General features: G+C 47.3%; 1 protein-coding gene across 1 annotated transcript in view; it reads right to left on the reverse strand.

Moving 5' to 3' along the window:
• Window positions 1-4,732, reverse strand: part of TMEM50B (transmembrane protein 50B) — a 43,965-nt gene extending 39,233 nt beyond the window's left edge. The window contains exon 1 of the mRNA XM_004474511.4: window positions 4,518-4,732. The gene's annotated coding sequence lies outside the window, so the exon portion shown is untranslated. The remainder of the gene's footprint in view (window positions 1-4,517) is intronic.
• Between the last annotated feature and the right edge of the window lie 3,837 nt (window positions 4,733-8,569).

The following is an 8,569-nucleotide window of genomic DNA, read 5'->3' on the forward strand; positions in this document are numbered from 1 at the left end:
TAATAATAGTAAAGTGAACAAAAAAAATTTTTTATCCATCAAGTATGAGAACAGAATCAAAATACTTTCAGGCATACAACGTCTCCAAAGAGTATAACTCTTCCTGTCAAGAAGTTATTGGGGAAATTGGATGTAGTTCAAACAATTGGGTACCTACCTACCACATGGGCGGTCCCAGGTTTGGTTCCCAGTGCCTTCTAAAGAAGATGAGCAAGACAGCAAGCTGATGCAATGGGCTGGCACGGTGAGCTGACACAACAGGATGATGCAACCAAGAGACACAGTGAGGAAACACAATGAGAGACACAACAAAGCAAGGAGCAGAGGTGGCTCAAGCAATCAGGCACCTCCCTCCCACATGAGACGCCCTGGGTTCGGTTCCCGGTGCCTCCTAAAAAGATGAGCAGACAGTGAGTGCAAACAATGGGGGAGAGGGGGAAAGAAATAAATTAATCTTAAAAAAAAAAAAAAAAAAGACGCTATTGGAGGGAAGTGGATGTGGCTCAGGAAGTTGGGCACCCACCTACCACATGAGAGGTCCCAGTTTGGTTCCTGGAACCTCCTGAGGAAGACAAGGAAGACAATGAGCTGACGCAATGAGATGATGCAATAAAGAGACACAATGACACAAGCGGGGAATAGAGGTGGCTCAAGCCCTTGGGTGCCTCTCTCCCACACGGGAGGTCCCAGGTTTGGTTTCTAGTGCCTCCTAAAAAAGAAGACAAAGCACACAACAAACAAACACAGAGAGCAGACAGCGACCGCAAAATGGGGGAAGGGAGGGAGAATAAATAAGTAAATAAAAATAAATCTTTAAAAAAAAGAAACTATTGGAGACTGAGCTCTGCCAGACACTAAATCAATAAAGAAAATACAGGATATAGAAAAGATCCAGCAAAACGCAACTAGAGATTCGAATCCAGCTGTGCCCCACAGGCAGAAAATAACCAGTCCAGACTGAAGCAGTGTAACTCAGGATACAGGCATGTTAAGGCTATATCTTAACTGATCCCCACTGCTCTAGCAGCCTTTTAACCTTAAGACTGAATGCCCTATGAACCTGGCCCAGATTCTTATCTGTACTCAGCTTGGTTTGCCATGATCTTCATGGTATACTGATTTAGTTTAACACCAGTACATTCATTCATTTCACCCCACAGAAGATTTCTGCTTTAACTTACTGTAAAGACTGAGGATGGTAAGCTAAAAGCTTAAAGTACAGGGCAACATACTCCGTCAATTCTTTTGCTGTCCTTTCAGTACTTGGTTCACACTACAGCCCTCCAGATGCTCTGCAGTGAGTCCTGAGAAACATTCAAAACATGATCTGCTGACCTCGGCAGAATGGGCCCTTATCATAACCCAGAGGTTCTGTTCAGCTCATCATTTCCTGAAGCCTTCATCTAAGAGTGAGAATACTTTCCCTTCCTTACACTGTCAGGCTTGTGCTTACTAACATGAAACCAAATTTAATCAAATTAGAAAGCTCGAGCATTTTCTAATAAGCCTATCTATATAGGCCTTATCTGATGCTCTTAGGAAACACAATTTTATCTCAGATGAACAAGCCATTACTAATAAAGAGGCAAATAGTTTACAGCCCTGTAAGATTTGAGGTTAACTGCAGAAATTAACAAGGTGTTATTATTTTATAACATGGTAGAGAAATTCATCCCAGAGGTATTATGATTTTGTTGCCCTGTGGGACATTAATCAATTATATTTAACTTAACAAATTTATTTAAACATTCCTTTCTCTGCAGACTACATAAATTTCTGTTTTTTAAATACTCTAAGAACCAACTGTTGGTGGTACTTCCAATAAATACAACTTTGAAACGTGCTATTTGTATGACAATTTTATTTTTAACACTGTTCAGTTCAAAACCAAATATATTAATATATTGTTTAGGATACAGGAGTGTGTGTGTATATATGTATACATGTACATTTATGCATACATGCAAAACTTTCAAAAGCAAGAGAAAGATTAATATAAAAATCAGGAGAAAGATTACCTCTGGAAGAATATGTTTCTTAATCTGGATGGTAGATACAACAGGAATCAGTGTAATGGCATTCTTTAAATTATTTGTATGGTCTGTATATGGTTTTGTACCTGAGATACATTTCACAATTTTTAAAAAAATTATTTAAAAGAACATGCATTTATATCACAGAGAATAGTCAAGGGGATTACCAAGATGCATCTTTTCAGTTTCTTTTTCTAAAGGCCCTCTCTATTCATTCCTATCAACCCAATCAAATGAGTCAGTATAACCTTAAGGTCAACACTACTAAGTGTAACAAGGTTAATAAATTCCTCATTGCTTAACATGGTTCTCAAAACTTTCTCTGATCCAGTCTCTAAATACAGGACACACAAATTAAGAAATATATTGAATTAAATAGATTTAGCCATTGCATATTTAAGCTATAAAAAGATTCCTTAAGGAAAAGAAGAGTGTTTTTTTAGTTCACAGCTGCTAAAAAAATTCCATCCAAAGTGTTGGCTTAAACAATAGCAATTTACCGGCTCACGGTTTTGAGACTAGAAAAGACCAAAATTGAAGACTGTGGCGCTCTGAGGCTGGCTGATAGCAATCATGGGCCCTTGGTCTTTCCGCCAGAGCAAAGCACATTGCAGTGCCTTCTCCTTTCTCTTCTAGGTTCCTTTTCACTTCCTGCTCTTGCTTCTTTCTATGCATTCCCCTCTGTCGCTTTCTCTGTAAGGTCTCCAATAAAAGGATTAAGAACCAACCAGACTTAGTTGGGCCACACTTAATAAAAGTCATCAAAGCTCCTATTTACACTGGGTTCACGCTCACAGGAATGGAGTAAGATTAGGAGCATGTTTTAGCAACCACAAGCACTGAAACTATAATGAAGTGCAATCATCTGTTTCAATTATCCACCTTAAACGTATCTTACTGATCAAATGCCAAAAGGATTTTTGCACAGGATATTAATGATTAAAATCCAGAAACAATCAAAACGTCTATCAATAAGGGACCAATTACTAGGATACTTCCAAACAATGGGATATTTTTAAAATGAGGTAGAACCGTGTGTACTGACAGGGAAATGTATCCTATTACTATGTCAGTTGTGGAATAGTATTATATGATTCCCCTCCCAGGGAGTAGAATTGAGAATGTAAAGAGTGAAAAGTGAAGAATCAAAGAATTCAAGCTTTTTACTTTGATATACTTTGTGCTGTTTGAATTTTTTACGTAGTCTTCTGTAACGTTCAAATTTTCCTACAATCTGAATATATCAGACTTTTAGCATTTAAAAAGGCAAATAAGGATAATATAAGATAATTTATATACCTTGGACTTCAGAAGTGAATTCAGCAAAGACCAGCCCACTAAGCCTGCGGCAATCCTAGTTGCAAAGAATGAGGGATGGACAGGCTGTGTATCCGAAAAAGTAAAACTACATCCTCATGTTGCTTGTAATTAAACCTGCTTTTCCTATGGCATCAATAGTCAAGATAATTTTCAATTTTCATTTTAAGAACAAGAAGCCTTCCAACCGTATTATCGCTCATATATATGTATATATATATATATAAAACATTTGCTACGTATGCAGGTTTGAAAGAAAAGAAGACAAAGTACTGAGATGATGGGGGGAAAAGATATGTGATAACCCTGGCCGTAAGAGCCTCTAGAATTATCAAGAAAGGAATTTACAGCACAAGGTGAATAGTTTGAAAGAAGTGGGACACTTCGAAAGAGAGAAATTCAAGGCTGAGAGGTACAATGTTGACTACATTCACGCCAATCCGAAGCTTGAATTTCCCCCATAGAAGGGGAGGGAGCGCGCACAGGAAGGATTAAGCAAGCACGTTCAACTGTTAAATCGGAAGCCAATTTATTAGTTAAAAACCAGAATGGTCCTACCTACAACTTCCACTTCCAGTGTGAATTTCTTCTGCTACTTATCTAAGAGGATACTCTACATGTATTAATTCTCAAAATAATTTTGTTCCCTTTATCATTTCCTCTCCTCTCTTTTGTACCTGAAAAGGACGAACTTAGAAAACTCCCCCAAAATTCTGCCAATACGCCTAGCAACGGTTCCGCGCCAACCGGAGGGGTGAAGTACTGAGTCGCCCCCCCAAGATGGCTCGTCCCGGCCTTAGAGGGGGAGTTGGGGCTGCAGTAGGGCGTCCTGAAGATCAAGCCCCGCGGGCTTTCCTCTCAGGAAAGCGAGCGCAGACGGCGAGACCGCGGGGCCCCGGGGCGGGGCGCGGCCTGGCCTGGGCCCGCGGCTGCGGGGGTCCCGGGCGCGCCACGGCCACCGGCAGCCCGACGGAGCGCGACGGGAGGGCAGCGAGGCCTCGGCGGCCCCGACTCGCGCGCGGGACCTTCGGGGGCGAGACCGGGCCGGGCGGTGCCGACTCCCCTCGCCTCGCAGGCCGGGCCGCCGGGGGCGCCTCCTCGGGCGCGCGCGACCGACGCGACCCCCTTTTGTCTCCCGGGGACCCGAGGCCTGCCGGCCGCACTCACCCGGGCTTCGTCGGACGCCCACGCCGACCCCAGCGCCCGGCGGAGGAGGCGGGTGCGGCGACCCGGCAGGCGTCCTGCGGCCCCACCTCAGCCGGGGGAGCCGGGAGGCGGGCGGGGCGCCAGGCAGGAGCGCCGGGGGGCGGAGCGCGGCGCCAGGCAGGAGCGCCGCGGGGCGGAGCGCGGCGCCAGGCAGGAACGCCGGGGGGCGGAGCGCCGGGGGGCGGAGCGCGGCGCCAGGCAGGAGCGCCGGGGGGCGGAACGCCGGGGGGCGGAGCGCGGCGCCAGGCAGGAGCGCCGGGGGCGGAGCGCGGCGCCAGGCAGGAACGCCGGGGGGCGGAGCGCGGCGCCAGGCAGGAGCGCCGGGGGGCGGAGCTCCGGGGGGCGGAGCGCGGCGCCAGGCAGGAGCGCCGGGGGCGGAGCGCGGCGCCAGGCAGGAGCGCCGGGGGGCGGAGCGCCGGGGGGCGGAGCGCGGCGCCAGGCAGGAGCGCCGGGGGGCGGAACGCCGGGGGGCGGAGCGCGGCGCCAGGCAGGAGCGCCGGGGGCGGAGCGCGGCGCCAGGCAGGAACGCCGGGGGGCGGAGCGCGGCGCCAGGCAGGAGCGCCGGGGGGCGGAGCGCGGCGCCAGGCAGGAACGCCGGGGGGCGGAGCGCGGCGCCAGGCAGGAGCGCCGGGGGGCGGAGCGCGGCGCCCTGCGCGCCGCAGCGGCCAATCGGGACGCAGCAAGTGGCCGGCAGGGGCGGGGCCTCTGGGAGAGGGGCTTCGAGAAGGGCCGGGGGTGTGGTCCCTCTGCGGACCTCCGGGAGCGGTTGTCTTGACCCCACGCCTGGCGCTCCGCGGCCGGGTAGACTTGGCTCCCCCTATCCTCTCCTGCCCGCTGCCTTGACCTGGCTCCCGTTGCGCAATTTCTCCACTCGGGCGTTAAGTGCAGTATCCGTGAAAGTGCGGGGCGCCCGAGACCCAGCGCGCTGGGGCTCAAATCTTTGCCTGTGGCAGCTCACTCAGAGTGGGACACGTGCTCCAGGAGGCCGCGAAGGAACTGAAGGTTCTTAGAGAAGCCCTTTTTTTAATCCCCCTTTAAAAGTGGAGCCCTTTTCCAATCCCGGACATTAAGAAGTGGAGGCCTGGAAAGGTGAAGTTTACTCACACGCAGTTACCCAACTGGACACCTGAGATTACCAACACAGTCAAGTTAGTTAGAATTCTGATTTCTCCTGATGCTTTTCCTAGTCCATTCACTCAGGATCTTTTTCTGTATCGTAGTCTGGTCCCTTCCTACTGAGAAATGACTCTGCCTCTTGAATTTTCAGCATAACTTCAATAGCCTTTGGAAGCTCCATCTAAATTTCCTAAATATGGAAAGCCATTTAGGTTGTTGGGGAAGCAAATGTGGTTCAAGAAGTTGGGCGCCCACCTAACCCATAATAGAACCGGGGTTTGGTTTCCAGAGCCTCCTAAGGAAGACAAGCCAGACAGTGAGCTGGGAAGCAGACGTAGCTCGACTGATAGAGCGTGCGTCTACCATATGGAGGGTCCAGGTTTTGATCCCCAGGGCCTCCTGACCCGTGTGGTAAGCTGGCCCATGTGCAATTTTGCTGTGCACAAGGAGTGCTATGCCACACAGGGACGCCCCCGCGTAGGGGTGCCCCATGTGCAAGGTGTGCACCCAGCAAGGAGAGCCAGCCCGCGTGTAAAAAAAAAAAAGCGTAGCCCCCCCAGGAGTGGTGCCACACGCAGGGAGAGCTGACGCAGCAAGATGACACAACAAAAAAGAGACGCAGATTCCAACTGCTGCCTGATAATGCAAAGGGATGCAGAAGAACACACAGCAAATGGTCACAGAGAGCAGACAATGGGGGGAAGGGGAGAGAAATAATAAAACCTAGGGGAAAAAAAAGACAGTGAGGTGACACTACTGGCAGGCACAGTAGGCTGACGCAACAAGAGAATCAAGGAAAGCATAATGAGAGGCACAACAGAGCAGGGAACGGAGGTGGCCCAAGAAATTGGGTGCCTCCCTCCCACATGGTCGGGGGGGGGGGGGGGGTTCTATTCCTGGTACCTCCTAAAAGGAAGATGGGCAGACACAGAAAGCACATACTGAACAGACATGGAGAGCAGACGGTGAGCACAAACAAGGAGGGGGAAAAGAAGGAAGGGAGGGAGGGAGGGAGGAATCATTTTTTTAAAAGTCATTTAGTTGTTTGGGAAAAAGACCTGTTTTAAATCCAGGTAACAAAAATTGGCATCTGTTTTAGTTTCTCGCAATGGATTGGTTTAAACCATGAAAATACATTGGCTCGTGGTTTTCAGGCTAGGAGAAGTCCAAATCAAGGTCTCATCAGGAGACGTTTTCCGGAAAACTGGCATTCTGGGGCTGGCTGAAGACTCCAGGAATAGGATTAAGATCCATCATGATTGAGTTGGGCCACACCTTACCTGAAGTAACCTCATCAAATGTCCTATTTACAATGGTTTCACATCCATAGGAATTAATTAAGTTTAAGAACATGTTTTTCTGGGGTACATAGCTCCAAATCACCAGAGCATCTAAAAAATTTTTTACCTTAGGTATAACAAAGTGAAAGATTTTGTCACATAGTTATCACAAAATGCCATCTTATGTAAACTTATTCCTGTAGATCTTATATATGCAAGAGGGATCATATATACTTTTTTATTATTTCCCATTCCACCAGTTCTCATTTTCATAGATACCACATTCATATTTTATAACTTGGGAAATAATACATTTATGGTTACATGACCCACCATCCATATAACTGTTATGACCTAGGAGTTCAGTAAATATGTGCAACCTTAAAACTGATTAGTTTTTAAATTACACCTTGCTTCCATTTTGATTATTGCATTAGCATTCTGTTTGGCTACAAGAAGCAAGGGGAAAAAAACCCACAAAATAGCAGTGGTTTAAACAAAATGAAGTTTTATTTCCCTCTCATGCTTAGGAAGTTAAAAATCCAGGAGAAGAAGCAGATGTGGCTCAAGCAATAGAGCTTCTGTCTACCATATGGGAGATCCTGGGCTGCATCCCTGGGGCCCAGTGGTGAAAAAGAAGAGGAGAAAGTGTCCCAGCACGGCAAGCCAGTGAATGCGAGTGCCTGCGTGGTGAGCGCAAGTGCCCACATGTTGAGCCAGTGCCAGCACCAGTGGGTCATGCAGAAAGATGATGATGCAACAAAAGAGAGACAAGGGGAGAGTCAAGGTGAAGTGCAGCAGAAATAGGGACTGAGGTGGCACAATTGACAGGGAACCTCTCTTCACATCGGGAGTCTCCAGGATCAAAGCCTGGTGAATCCTAGAGGAGAGAAAATGACAAGAGAAGACAACACTGACAGCAAAAACAGCAGGGTGGGAGGAGGGGAAGGGGGGGAAATAAATAAATAAATCTTAAAAAAAAAAAAGTTAGTCCAGGGGATCTGGTGTAGCTCAGTGGTGGAGTACCAGCTTCCCACATGTAAGGTCCTAGGTTAGTCCAGGACTGGTCTGGAACTTAGTGGAGACCAAGATCCAGTCTCCCTTTTCCAGCCAAGAGAGTCACACCTGCATTTAGTTATGCTTTCAAAAATATGGACATTTGAAAGATATCGACTTCCATTCCCAATGTTACCTCATGGTCTAACAGAGCTGCTGCAGTCCCAGCCATCATGCTTACATTACAACTAGCAGAAGAAAGGGAGTACCCACTCTTTTTAAGATCTTTTCCAAAGGCCACATATGTTGTTTCTGCTTTCATCCTCCTGGCAAAAATTTAGTCACTTGGCTATACTAAACTGCAAGGGAGACTGAAAATGAGGTTTCAGTACTGAGGAAACATCAAAGGAGATACTAGGGAACAACTAGCAGTGTCTACTATAGTCTTAAATCTCACCTCTTTTTTAATTTTAATTCAGATGACATCTTATTTAAAAATTTTAAGATTCTCCAAGATTTTTTTAAAGCTTTATTACATTCGAGTATCTGTAAGAAAAATGCTCACATCCATATGTGAAGGATGATGTGACTGTCAACCTGCCATTAGGATAGATAGAATCC

The sequence above is a fragment of the Dasypus novemcinctus genome, chromosome 4 (assembly GCF_030445035.2).
Source record: "Dasypus novemcinctus isolate mDasNov1 chromosome 4, mDasNov1.1.hap2, whole genome shotgun sequence".
Lineage (NCBI taxonomy): Eukaryota > Metazoa > Chordata > Mammalia > Cingulata > Dasypodidae > Dasypus > Dasypus novemcinctus.